The sequence below is a fragment of the Pteropus medius genome, unplaced genomic scaffold, assembly GCF_902729225.1.
Source record: "Pteropus medius unplaced genomic scaffold, Ma_sr-lr_union100, whole genome shotgun sequence".
In the NCBI taxonomy this organism is placed as follows: Eukaryota; Metazoa; Chordata; class Mammalia; order Chiroptera; family Pteropodidae; genus Pteropus; species Pteropus medius.
This window is the reverse complement of record NW_024344378.1, coordinates 50,369,940-50,385,040: the sequence shown is the minus strand read 5'-3', so window position 1 is coordinate 50,385,040 and position 15,101 is coordinate 50,369,940. Positions and strand designations below refer to the sequence as shown.

The 15,101-nt window shown below is 38.5% G+C and overlaps 1 pseudogene; it reads right to left on the bottom strand.

Annotated features, from left to right (window-relative positions):
* Nucleotides 1–11,637: 11,637 nt before the first annotated feature.
* LOC120609721 (60S ribosomal protein L21-like) lies at nt 11,638–12,110 on the bottom strand (annotated as a pseudogene).
* Between the last annotated feature and the right edge of the window lie 2,991 nt (nt 12,111–15,101).

The window sequence follows — 15,101 nt, the reverse complement described above, 5'->3', positions numbered from 1 at the left end:
GCTGCAGTGAACATAGGGGTGCATATGTCTCTTTGTATTGGTGGGGCTATTTCTCTTTGGATAAATACCCAGAAGTGGAATTGCTGGGTCATATTTTTAATTTTTTAAAAAATGTATTTATTTAGTTTCAAGTATACAGTACATTGATTAGACATCTATATAGTTCATAAAACAATCACCCCAATTGCTCCCTCCCTTCCCTGGCCCTCCACCTAGCCATCATATTAATGCTAACTGCATTCCCTATGCCATGCTCCCCATTCCTGTGACCAACTATCAACTACTAATTTGTACTTCTTTAACCCTTCACCCCATTCTCCTAGCTCCCAAACCCCCTTCCCCTCTGTCTGTCACCAAGATGTCCACTATATTTGTGAGTCTGTTTTTGATTAGTTTGTTGGTTTTGTTCCTTAGATTCCGCATATAAGTGAAATCACATAGTATTTATCTTCCTCTGTCTGACTTATTTCACTCGGCATAATAACCTCTAGGTTCATCCATGTCATTGCAAATGGTAGGATTTCATTTTTTTAAAGGCTGAGTAATATTCTATTGTATATGTGAACCAAAATTTCTTTATCCAGTCATCTGTTGATGGGCATTTAGGTTGCTTCTATAGCTTGGCTATTGTAAATTGTGCTACCGTGAATATTGGAGTGCATAGATCTTTATGAATTATTGTTTTGGTTTTCTTTGGAGAAATTGCTGGGTCAAAAGGTATATCTATTTTTAATTTTTTGAGGAACCTCCATACTGTTTTCCATAGTGGCTGTACCAATTTGTAATCCCTCCAACAATGCATGAGGATTCCCTTTTCTCCACATCCTTGCCAACATCCTTGTTGTTTTTTGATTTATTGATGATAGTCATTCTGAGAGTTTGACTCTTGATTTTAACAAAACATTGAGAACAATCAGCACCTATTTATCTGCTGATGGAAGTGAGAGGTGGGGGGGTGGAGGGTATGACTTTCAAGAGACTGCCCACGAATTCTTGCTCCTAAGGTCCCTGAAGCCTGTCCAGCTTTCTTCAATCCAATGAACTTCTTTACCAAATAATTTTTTAAAAAATTTTACTTCATTTAGGTAAAGCCAATTTCTGTTTCTTAGAATCAAAGAGCCTAATTAACACTGGATGGGAAAGATTTGGTTAGATGACCCACAGGGTCTCTTCTAGACTGGCACACTTTAAATGAATGAGTCAATAAACGCTGGATAGATGGAATTAAATCATATCTTTTCTAGTTTGAGCTCAGAGAAGTAAAATTAGGGCAGGGGAGAAAGAAAGGTGAAGAATGTGAATGATACTGACTCCAGGATGACTAGAGTTCTGCCTAGACCGGGATTAGAACAGGCATTAGGAAATGTGTTCCCAGTGAGTGCTCCTTTGTTGACTGCCTGGGTGACTTTAGGGAAGTCATATAACCTCTGTAGGTTCCATTTTTCTCTCTGGAGGAGAGGATTATTTCGTACTCTTTGCTCATTCCTTTTCTGTAGCTAGATTAAAATGCACGCATGACTAACAGCAGTCTTGGGGTGGCTTGCATGGAGTGCTGCCTGGTGGGTTGTGAGCAATTTGATGAAGAAGTCTTTATCTTGGTAATTTGGACCAGATGCTTGAGTGCAGACTCTGCTGACTCACCAACAGCTCTGCCTTCCTGAGGGCTGTGCTGGGGGTCACCTCTGAGTTAATACCATCTGTCTCCCAGAAGCACCCTGCTGGGGTGGTGCAGTGGAGTGGGGGCAGGAGGAACAGACATTTAGGAGAGTACTCAGGGTTCTGAAGGATGGGGAGTTTTTCTAGCTGCTATGAGGATTCATTGGAAAGGAGCCTTTTCTGAGGAGAAATTGGTATAAATGAGTGTCTACACATGGAATTCAGAAGGGCCATGAAACTCACATGCATTTGGAACAGGAATGTTCAAAAGTGCTAGTTCACGATGTTTTCATGGCTGTTGGAGGCAGTCTGGGGGCAAGAGAACCCAGCTCAGGAGCTAAACAGTGCTGGGGGTTTGGGAGGTTGGGCTGAAGTCTCTCTCTCACTTTGTACCCACAATGCTCTGTCTGCTTCCCTCACCTTCTCTTTGCCTCTCTGTGATCCTTCCTGGTCTTTTAGTTGTCTGCTCCTTGCTGCCACACGCCAACTTCTCTGCAAGAACACATCTTGATTGCAGGTGACTGATACCCAATTCATAACAGCTTGAGGATACAGGAGACTTTATTGGCTTGTAGAATAAATTCTGAATTTGAGCAACTAAATCTTTTAAAAGAAAGGGTGCAGCTGGACTTCAGGAATGGCTGGAACCAGGGCTTAAATCTGATGACAGTCTTATCTTCACTTCTCTCTGTGTGATGGTTTCACTGCCTCTCACTATAAACCACCTTCTGCCACATGGTGGGAAATCTGGCTGCCAACAGAGTTCACAGTTCAGCTTTTGCAATTCCCACTCCTGGAGAGGGGCTAGATTTTGTTTTCTGGGTCCCAAATCGAATTAAGGAGAAAACTCAAGTGACTAAAAATCACAGCTCAAAATCATGACTCACTTAGTTCTGCCAGTGACTACCTGTGTGACTTTGCAAAAGTTATTTCACCTCTCTGAGTAGCCATTTTCTCATCTGAGAAATGGAGATGACCATAGTGCCCAGATCGGAGAGGCAATTATTGTCTAGCAATTGGGAGCAGAGGCTCTGGGGGCAGACTGCGCAACTCCAATCTCAGTTTTGCTATTTAGAAGCAATGTGACTTTGGGCTGGTCCTACAGAATCTGGGGGCCCCATCTTTCTCATCTCTAAACTAGGGATGATTATAGCACCTACTCATAGGGGTGTTGTGAGGATTAAATGAGTGGGTACTCCTAAAGAACACAGAACAGTGAATGTATCTCCCAGGCAATCAGTGCTAGCATTTATTCCTTGCTATCTCTACAACTCTACAGTGTCTCTCCATGGCTGCAGCTTAAGAAAAATAGATGATGAGCTGTGGCCATTCTCTCAGCCAGTGGCCACTCTACTTCTTTCTATGAGTAAAAAGTGAGAGGATTGAACTTATAGAAATGAACTTGAATTGGTTCTAATTTATATTTTTAAAAAGTAATCATTTTAGAGCCTTGGTTCTCTATTATGAATGGGTTGCTTTTAAGAATAAATTCTTTCACTTTGCAGAAACATGTGAGAGACATCCCCAAATCTCTCCCCTTGAAACAACAATAAGCTGAACATCTAAAACTCAACAAAAAGCACCCAAACCGCACACCAGCATGTCTGAGTGTGGGATCTGCACCTAAGAGCTACCACAGGTCAGAACCCTGGGGTGTTGGGCGGTGGATTGGGAGAAATAAAGAAGCTGCCTCTCGCAGCCACTGGAGCTACCTGTAGGAGGAGAGGGAAAGGAGAAAAAGTGGCAAGTTCCCTAAACAGCCCTGCCTGGGAAAGCTGTGAGCTCCTTATGGCCAGCCTGCAGCAGGGGCCAGTCATCAGGGCAGAAGGCAGAGAAGCGGGACAAGACCTCAGAAAAACAACAGTTAATTTTTACTGGCCATCATTGCAAAACCGAGGCTGAGCCAGAGCTTCCAACCCCCAAACCAGAGGATCCCTTTCCTCGTACTCTCCCAAATCTATCACTGCGGAGCCCTAGAGGAATCTTAGCAAACACTGCCAAGACTGTCGTTGATACTGACAAGGACTGAAACTGAGGGTAGTGAGTGCAATTAAATATCTACAAGAAAATTTTAAAAAGGCATTTTTAAGGCTTTACATAGAGCAGGGATCCAAGAGGCTTACACGCTACCTACTGGAAACCAAAAGAAAAGCGCCTTCTTTGCAACAGGCTAAAGAGAGACCTTTATTTAATAAACCTTCTTTCTGGAAAAACATCAGAATACACTTCCATTAATGCCCAGGTGGAGAAATAGTCCATTAAACACCATGAACTACCAAGGTGACAAGGCATCTCAGAAAGAAAGAGAAAAATCTCCAGAAAATAAGCTTACAGACATAGAAATATGCGACCTCAATGACAGAGAATTCAGGATGGTACTTCTGAAAAAACACAGTAAGTTCCGAAATGAGTCATATCAACAATTTCAGGAATTTAAAAAACAACTAGATGAGCAGAGCAAGGAGATTGAAACCCTCAAAAAGAACAGAATAGATCTTCTGGAGATAAAAAAAGGAGTTGAAAAATGAAATAGCAAGCTTGAGAAATAGAGTTGACCAAATGGAGGAAAGAATGAATGATATTGAAGACAGGAATCTAGAAATAAATCAGAAGGAAGAAGAGAGAAACCAAAGAATGAAAAATAATGAAAGAGAAATACAAGAACTAGCTGATACCATCAGGAGAGGAAACATAAGAATAACGGGCATTATCGAAGGCGAAGAAAAGGAGAAGGGACTAGAAAGCATTTTCAGAAAATAGTAGGCGAGAATTTCCCAAATCTAAGGAACGAGCTGGAGCTTGGAATTCAAGAAGTCAACAGAACACCCAATGATCTCAACCCAAAAAAGACTTCACCAAGACACATTGTATTACAGTTATCAAAAATCAATGACAAAGATAGAATTCTTAAAGCAGCCAGAGAGAAGAAAACAGTAACTTATGTAGGAAAACCTATTAGATTGTCATTGGACTTCTCAGTGCAAAACTTACTAGCCAGAAAGGAATCTAATCAAATATTTAAACTATTAAGTGAAAGGAACTACCAGCCTAGAATAATGTATCCAGCTAAGCTCTCCTTTAGATATGAAGGAGAAATTAAGACCTTTCCAGACATACAAAAATTGAGGGAATTCTCCACTATGAGGCCTGCACTACAGGAAATACTGAAAGGGGTGAGCTCACCTAAAACAAAATGACAAAAAAATATATATAATTAGGAGTAAAGTGACTATCAGGTGAATAGAAGTAGAGGAGTGCAAACCTTACTAAGAACAGGGCATTATAAGCTTAAATAATAAGAGAATTGCTATAGCAAGATAGTAATGAACGTTCAGCATACATAGGGACAAATTGAGACAACAATGACTGAAAAAGGGAGGATTCAAAGATCCAAACTCACAAAGAGGAATGGAGATAAGGCACACACAGAAGAAAACGGACAACTGTGTGTGTGTGTGTGTGTGTGCGCGCGTGTGCGCGCGCACGCGTGCGTGTGTGCATGTGTGTGTGTGTATAAAACTATCTTTTTCATATTTGTATTGGTTACTACATACCAAAGATTCAGAACTGAAGTATATAACATAAAACAAGAAGAATCATAGAGAAAACCTACAAAAGCCAACCAAAATAACAAAAACAGAAACACAAGGACAAGGAAGCGATGGAAACACCGAGCTACCAGAAAGCAAAACATAAAATGGCTATAAGGAGACCTCATATTTCAATAATCACCCTAAATGTAAATGGACTGACCTCACCAATAAAAAGGCGCGGAGTTGCAGAATGGATCAAAAAACAAAACCCAACCATGTGCTGCCTCCAGGAGACACACATCTCAGCTCCAAAGACAAATATAGACTCAAAGTGAAAGGGTGGAAAATGATATTTCAAGCAAATGGCATTCAGAGAAAAGCGGGAGCAGCGATAATAATATCAGATGAAATAGACTTCAGAATAAAAAAGGTAAAGAAAGATACTAAGGGACACTTCATAATGCACCAAGAATATATAACACTGATTAATATCTATGCTCCCAGTCAGGGAGCCTCGAAATATGTAAAGCAATTACTAACAGAACTAAAGGGAGAAATAGACCAAAACACTATCATAGTAGGGGACCTAAATACCCCACTGTCGGATATGGACAAATCATCCAAACAGAAAATCAATAAGAGATAACATCCTTAAATGACATATTAGTCCAATTGGACATAATTCAGATTTACAGAGCCTTCTATCCCAAAATAGCTGCTTATACAATTTTTCTCTAGTGCACATGGAACATTCTCAAGAATTGACCACATACTAGGACACCGAGGCATAGAGATAGCCTCAACAAATATAAGAGGTTGAAATCATACCAACCATATTCCCTGATCAGAATGCTCTGAAACTAGAGATCAACTGCAAACAAAACAAAACAAAAAAAAACAAGAAGAACCACAAATACATGGAGATTAAACAACATGCTGAAGAATAACTGGGTAGAGAAGAAATAAAAGGAGAGATCAAGAGACACATAGAAAAAATGATAATGATAGTACAACATATCAAAACTTTTGGGACATGGCAAAAGCGGTCATAAGAGGAAAGTTCGTATCATTACAGACCTATCTCCAAAAACAAGAATGAGCCTAAATCAACACCTAAAGCTTCATCTTAAAAAACTAGAAAAGGAAGAACAAATAAGCCTAAAGTCAGCAGACAGAAAGAAATCATCAAAATTAGAGCAGAAATAAATGAAATTGAAAACAAAACAAACAAACAAAAAACCAATAGAAAAAATAAATGGAACAAAGAGCTGGTTCTTTGAGAAGGTTAATGAAATTGACAAACCTCTTGTTAGACTCACTAAAGAGAAAAGGAAAAGACACAAATAAAATCAGGGATGAAAGGGGGGAAATTATGACACATTGCAGAAATACGAAGGATCATACAAGAATACTATGAAAAAGTATATAACCCCAAATTTAATAACCTAGAAGAAATGGACCAGTACTTAGAAAAATACAATCTTCCTAGACTGAATCAAGAAGTACTGGAAAATCTAAATAGATCGATCAGCAGTATGGAAATTGAAACAATCATCAAAAACCTACCAAAAAGTATAAGTTCAGGATCAGATGGCTTCACCAGTGAATTCTACCAAACATTCAAAGAAGATTTAATGTCCATTCTCCTCAAACTCTTCCAAAAAATCAAAGAGAAGGCAATGCTTCTCAACTCATTTTATGAGGCCAATATCACCTTAATAACACAAAAAAAGAAAACTACAGACCAATATCTCTCATGAATAGAGATGCAGAAATCCTAAATAAAATATTAGCAAAACGAATACAGTGACATGTTAAAAAGATTATACACCATGATCAAGTGGGCTTCATCTTAAGGGCACAGAGATGGTTCAACATATGCAAATCGATGAATTTGATACACCACATAAACAAATTAAAAAATAAGAATGATATGATCATATCAATAGATGCAGAAAAAGCCTTCAACAAGATACAGCATCTATTTATGATCAAAACATTAAACAAAATCGGTGTAGAAGGAAAGTACCTTAACATAATAAAGACCATTTATGACAAACCCTCAGCCAATATCATACTTAGTGACAGAAAACTAAAAACCTTCCCTCTAAGATCAGGAACAAGGCAAGGCTGTCCACTATCACCACTCTTATTCGCTATAACATTGGAGGTCCTAGCGAGTGCAATCAGACAAGAGGAAGATATAAAAGGCATCCGAATAGGAAGAAGTCAAACTGTCACTATTTGCGATTCTCTATATAGAAAACCCTAATGACTCCACAAGAACACTACTAGAAACAATAAGTGAATACAGGAAAGTCTCTGGATACAAAATCAATGTTCAAAAATCCATAGCTTTCCTATACTCTAATAATGAAGTGTCAGAAAAAGAAGTGGAAAAATTAGTTTCTTTTGCAATTGCAACAAAAAGAATAAAATGCCGAGGAATAAATTTAATGAAACAAGTGAAGGACCTACATAATGAAAACTACAAGACCCTATCAAAAGAAATTGAAGAAGATACAAAGGAATGGAAAGATATTTCGTGTTCTTGGATTGGAAGAATCAACAGAGTTAAAATGACCATATTACCTAAAGCATTATACAGATTTAATGCAATCCCCGTCAAAATCCCATCAGCATTTTTTAAAGAAATAGAACAAAAAAAAATCATCAGATTTGTATGGAAGCACAAAAGACCCCAAATTGCCAAAGCCATCCTGAGAAAAAAGAACGAGCCTGGAGGCATCACTCTGCCTGACTTCAAATTATACTACAAAGCGTACAGTAATCAAAACGGCAAAACAGACACACGGACCAGTGGAACAGAATTGAGAGTCCAGAAGTAAACCCATATGTATATGGGCAAATAATTTTCGACAAAAAAGCCAAAAACATGCAGTGGAGAAAGGAAAATCTCTTCAATAAATGGTGCTGGGAAAACTGGAAAGCCACCTGCAAAAGAATGAAACTAGACTGTTGTCTATCACCACACACCAAAATCAACTCAAAATGGATTAAGGACTTGAATATAAGACCTGAAACAATAAAATGCATAGAAGAAACATAGGAACTAAACTCAAGGACCTTGGACTTAAAGAGGATTTTATGCATTTGACCTGAAAAGCAAGGGAATTAAAAACTAAAATAAATGAATGGGACTACATCAAACTAAAAAGCTTCTGCTCAGCAAAAAAAAATAAAATAAAATAAACTGTCAACTAGGTAAAGAGAGAACCATCTCAATGGGAAAATATATTTGCAAGCAACGCCTCTATAAGGGCCTAATAACCAAAATATACAAAGAACTCATACAACTCAATAACAACAAAAAAACAAATGACCCAATCAAAAAATGGGCAGAGGATCTGCACAAACACTTCTCCTTAGAGGACATACAAATGGCCAATAAATATATGTAAAGATACTCAACATCGTTAGCTCTTAGAGAAATGCAAATCAAAACCACAATGAGATACCATCTCACAACTATTAGAATGGCTATAATCAACAGGACAAGTAATACCAAAGGCTGGAGAGGATGCAGAGAAAAAGGAACCCTCATATACGGCTGGCAGGATTGGGAATTGGTATAGCCACTATGGAAAACAGTATGGAGTTTCCTCAAAAAACTAAGAATTGTTCTACCATATGATCCAGCAATCCCTCTACTGGGTATTTACCCCAAAGACTTGAAAACCCATATCCAAAAAGATACTTGCATAATGATGTTCATAGCAGCATTATTCACGGTGGCCACACATGGAAGCAACCCAACTGTCCTATGATAGAAGAGTGGCTAAAGAAGCTGTGGTACATATATACAATGGAATATTACTCAGCCAGAAGAAGAGATGAAATACTGCCATTTGTAACAACATGGATGGACCTCAAGGTAATCATGCTAAGCAACATAAGCCAGACAGAAAAAGTTGACAATCACACAATATTACTTACATGTGGGATATAAACCTAAAAGCAACAGATGAACAGGACAAACAAACAGAGACTCATGGACATGGATAATGGACTAGTGGTTACCAGAGGGTAGGGGGTGAGGGAGGAGAGTGTAGGTAGACGGCGTAAAAGGGGTAAATATAGGGGGGTAGGTAGAGAGTGAGGTGGGTAAAGGGGATCAAATATATGATAGCTGAAGGAAACTGGACTTTGGGTAGTAAATATACAGATAGTAAATATATAGAATATATAGATGTCAAATTATAATGTATACCTGAAAATTATAAAATTGTATTAACTAATGTTACCCCCAATATACCTAATTAAAAAATAATAAATAGAATAGATTCTATGCTGAGCATTGAGTCAAGTGCTCCATATCCATTATTTAATTTAATCATCACAACAACATAGCAAGATAAGTGTCCTTAACTCCCTTTTAAGGACTCAGGAAATGTGCCTAACTTGGGGAATAACAGTAAATTGCGAGTGGTCATATGCCTGGCTTATGGAGGAGCAGAGATTTACACCCAGCTTGTCAAGCTCCAAAACTCATGCACTTGACCCCTGTCTTTGAGGCACCTTCTGCTGGAGGCTAAGCTTGGGTTGAACCCAGGCATCCTGGAATATTCAGCCAGGCCTTCCCTCTCTTTCCCCTCCTCCCTGAGTCAAGAGGGTCTGTTTGCATATAAGCTTATCCTCTGCTGGCTGGTGTTTAGGCTTTTTTATCTTTGTGCTCCTTTGTCCTGAGGCATTTCCCCAACTACATAAAAAAGCTCTGTGCCATACACATTGTGCCTTAAGTCTCTGTCCCCTTCACATTCCCCGAGGGCAGGGGATACAAGCCAGCGTTCTGGAAAAGCCCCATGAATGGAGATTTGGATGGAGGAGAGGAATAAAAAGGAGCATGTCACTCCTGCTTCTCACCAGGCGATGGCACCAGTCTGCAGGTCAGGCCAGGCTCCTGGAGTGACCTGCTGTCACTGGTTTGGAGCTGGCAGTGCAGCCTCAGTTCTCCTCAGGGTTCCCACCTGGAGAAGCAACAGCTATTGGTGTTATCTGTGGGGTGAATGGCAAGGAGAGAGGCCCAGGAGAGCAATGAAAGTATAGTAGAGAGTGACCATTTGAGCACCCTGCCCTAAAGTGCTCTGAGTGCTCAGGGGTCCTGCTTTCCTGGGGACAGACAGGATGGTCAGGCTGCTCCAGTCCTGTAGTACTCATGGCCAGAAAACAAACATCATGCTGGCTTAAATCATAAAGGAAATATATTGGTCTCTATAATTGGAAAGCCCCCAAACTGGGCAGACTTTGACACCATTGGTTTCTCTGTGGTTTCTCTGTGTGTCTCTGTTTTGGTTCCTCCCAGTGCTGGCTTTATCCTGAGGCTTGGGCTGAGGTGGTTGCAGGATGCACATGTTTTCACTACAACCACAGTAAAAGAGAGATTCTTGAGAAGAAGAGAAAAATTTCTCCAAATCATTCACTAAACCTGCCCTTTTATCTCACAGGTCTGAATTGGGTCATATATCTGTTATGGTCACTGAGGAGGCCCCAATAAGTAGCACTCCTTGTCTCTAAGTAATAAAAATTTTGACGTAGAACATGAAAGAGTAAAATATTACCTTTAGTCCTGATACTGTTGAAGGCCATAACCTAGGGTAAGAATATGGTGGGGCTGCTTCTCGAACCCCCAGTTTAGAACAACCTACTCACCCAGTCGGGGTCTCCGGTTATGGGAAATGTACTGTCAGTAAGTCAGTCTCTCTGCATGGTGAAAAAGAGGAGACTCTGTGCCCTCTATGAGCAGCTCATTCCTTAAAGGAATAAGAGATGAGCTGAGCATGCCCAATTTATTCTTCCCTGATTTCCATTTAGATAGATTACTTTGCCTCTCCTGGGGCAAGGTGAATAAAGGGGTAGAGAGAGGTCAGAAACCACATTAATGGATTTGCCTTCAAGGGAAGGAAACATTAGGAGAGGAGAACATACATTCCCCTCCGCCTCCTCCCTAAAATCCCCATTCCAGAACTATCCACATGGCCAGGAGAATATCATGCACTAATTAGTTTAGGCCTGGTTTAACTGAACTAATCAGTATGGCAAGGGAGATGGAATCATACTAATTGGATTAGAATAATATGGGCCAATCCGAAGCCGTAATTAAACTAACTTCTTCCCTCCCGTCAATTCTGTGGCTACCAGACAATGGAAGAATGGTAGAAGAGATATTGAGAAAGTAACTACAACGTCCACTTCAGTAATATATAAACTAGTAAGTCAATAACCACTATGATTTATTTAGTGCTTATTATAGTCGAACACTGTGATAAACTGGTTTAATCTCGAAAATCAAGTAAATCGAGACTTCCACTTCTATCCATGATAGAATAATTTGTTTTGTTTTTTTTTCAGGACAGTTAGTTTTCTTTAAATATTTCTTTGGAGGAGGGAACACCTACTCAATTAGAGGTCTTCCCCCGCCCCATACCTATCATGCCATGAATTTATAGGGAATGGTTTCCAGCAGCTCAGCCTCCTTTCCATTGGTTCTCACAAAGTGTGCTTCTATGGGTGGAGCAGACTGGCACTTCATTTGAATCCAGATGCCTTTCTCGTTGGCTTCTTTCTTTTTTTGCTCATTTTTCTTTACATGTTTCAGGAAGCTGTCTCAGCTTTTAGAGTGCTTAATATGCTCAATACATACATTAATTCTCTTGGCAAGGCTCTTGCCCTTAACTTGTTTGTTTACAACAATGCCAACCGCATGCTGGGTAACATCGTAAGCTCTTCCAGTTTTGCCATGGTAACATTTATGGGGCATTCCTTTTCGAATAGTGCCCATTCCCTTGATGTCTACGATATCACCTTTCTTGTACATTCACATGTATGAACAACTCCGTGTTTTCCAAAAAGCCTAGAGAACATATAGCGGGTACCTTTCCTCTTTCCCTTTGTGTTTGACATTTTGGCAAATTACTGGAAGATGGCAGTTCTGGCCGAAAGGCCATGATGGAGTAATTATACTAGATTAACCCTCCTTCTATAAATAACTACAAAACTGGAAAAAAAGATATGAAATAAATATCTTCGAACATTGGACAATAGACAGTGGAGGACTGCAGTTCCTGAGAGAGGCCCTCTACGATTGTCCTGGCTTTCTGCCTGGAAGCCCTTTCCAGAGACTAGTAGAGAGAGGGGGATCTAAGCAGAGCACAGCAATCTCAAAGAACTGGGGAAATAGAGCCTTGAGTTCAGGGAGGCTGAGACATCTGGAATTTGTGGGGCAGAGTACTGGAGAGGAAAGAGCTTTGTAGACATAGTGCTCCAGAAATTTACTAAAGGATTCCCTTAAGGTGATGAAAATATCTAGAATTAGAGGTGGCGATGGTTGCACAACCTTGCGAATATACTAGAATCCACTGAATTATATAATTTAAAAGGGTGAATTTTATGGTATGCGAATTAATCTCAATAAAAAACAAATTGGGGACAAAAAGGATCCTCTTAGGTTTTTGAGTGAATACTAAGTTGCACATGTATAGAGTGAGACCCCAGAAATGAACAACAACCAGGAAGCTGAATAACAAGTTCTGACCAACCAGAATAGAGAAAACTCAATGACCAGTGGAAACATTTAGTAGTGACTTCAGAAGACCACATCTTAGAAGAAGGATTAAACTATCCCTAAAGTAAAGGCTAGTCTAGATGTACTTTAATAAAGCTTAAAAATAATTGCCCTGAAAAGTAGCAAGTAGATCCACAAGTAACTTAACTGTCTGTTAGAACAAAATAACATTTTCAGAAAGAACAAATTTCAATACTCAAAAACATCATTCATGATGTCTAACATTTAATAAAATTTTTTTCAAATAAAAAATAGAAAAATTCAATGAATAGAAACAGACCTAGAAATAGCAGAAGTGTTAGAATTAGCAGACATAGACTTTAAAATAGCTTTTAAAAATATGTTCAAGGACTTAAAGGTAAACGTGAACATAATAAGAGGATAGAAACTATAAAAGTAACAAAGTAGAACTTGTAGAGTGAAAAATACAGTCTCTGAAATGAAAACTTTCCTCGATCGATAAACAGCAGATTAGACATGGTAGAAGGGAAGAGCAGTGAATTTTAAGACAAGGAATATAAACTATGTAAATGGAAGCATAGAGAGAAAAAAAATTAGAAAAAATTAGAGCCTCACTGACCCACAGAAAATATCAACTGATCTAACATACATTTCTGATTTACCAGAAAGATGATTGGAGCAGAAAAAAAATCAGAAAAAATAAGAACTAAAATTTTTACGAATAGAATGAAAAATATTCATTCAACAAACTACATGCAGAATAAACACAAAGAAAACCACATCAGAAACAGCAGAGAATTGCTGAAAACTAATGATAAAGAAAAAAATCTTAAAAAGAGCCAGAGGAAAAGAAATTACATATGGTAGAATGAAAATAAGATTGACTATGACTTTTCATCAGATCAGAAACAACATAAGCCAGAAGATAATGGAAAAATCTAACCAATCTTCCAAGAAAATTATGGCTCATAGAGATTGAGATATCTGCCTAAATCACACTATACAGTGGAATTTAAACCCAGATCTGTTGACTATCTAAAGTCTTTGATATTTTTCCCCTTTTTAATGTATGAGGATATCTGTAATATTTTGGTATTAATTACTATGTTTATTATAAAAAAATCAATATATGAAAGTGCCAAGAAGTAAAAATAACCTGAAATTCCCCCATCTAGTGATCAATCACTAATACACTGGTAAATATCCTTCCAGACATAACATGGCATAAATACATGTGTATGTGTACAATTTAATGAGCATGGGGTCAGACTCCATGTAACTAAGACTAGTAATAGCCTGCCAAATATATATTCTCATCTCTTCCTTTTGTAATAGGACTCTGGGCAGTATGTCCAGTTGAAAAATTCCCTTTTCCAGGCTCCCTGGCAGATAGGCGTGGTTGATGAAGGTGGCTTGGTAGGGCTGTCACAGCCCTTCTCTGGGGTTCCCAGGTCATGGGAAAGATGTCTGAAGCTCCAGTAATCATATCGTGGCCTTGAGGCTAGAAGCCGCCTTCCAAGGATAGCAAAACAGAAGGACTGAGCCTCTGATGATTGCAAGGAACTGTCACACCAGCTTAGACTGTCTATGTCTAACTTCTTTTATATAAGAGAATAAATCATTGGTCTGTTTAACCCATTGGGCTTTAAAAATATACCCCTGTGCACATTTTTAAGTTGACAACTAAAACTTTTCGTAAGTTTAAATAGTTGCAAAGAATGTAATTCTCACTTATTGAAACTGTTAACATTTTAAAATTGTCATATCTCTTTAAAATGTATTAAAGGATATATACATTTCACAGTAATTCTATATTTACCATCATCTATTTGAAAGTACATGAACAAAATCTTTAACAGTCAAATTTTAAATCATTTTTCTACTTGAACTCTTATTTCTATTCTATTTATATTACAGAATTTCATCCAAACATTTTTTATGCTTTAAATTCTTTTATAAATTACTTTATTTTGTGTCTCTAAAAAAATTACAAGTGATACTAATATCAGACAAAATATAAAATATATAAACTTCAAAATAAAAAAGGTAAAGAAAGATACTGAGAGACATTTCATAATGCACCAAGAAGACATAATACTGATTAATATCTATGCTCCCAGTCAGGGAGCCCCGAAATATGTAAAGCAATTACTAACAGAACTAAAGGGAGAAACAGACCAAAACACTATTGTACTAGGAAACTTAAATACCCCACTGTCAGATATGGACAGATCATCCAAACAGAAAATCAGTAAGGAAATAGCATCCTTAAATAACACGTTAGACCAACTGGACATAATTGACATTTACAGAGCCTTCCGTCCCCAAACAGCTGCTTATACTTTCTTCTCTAGTGCACATGGAACATT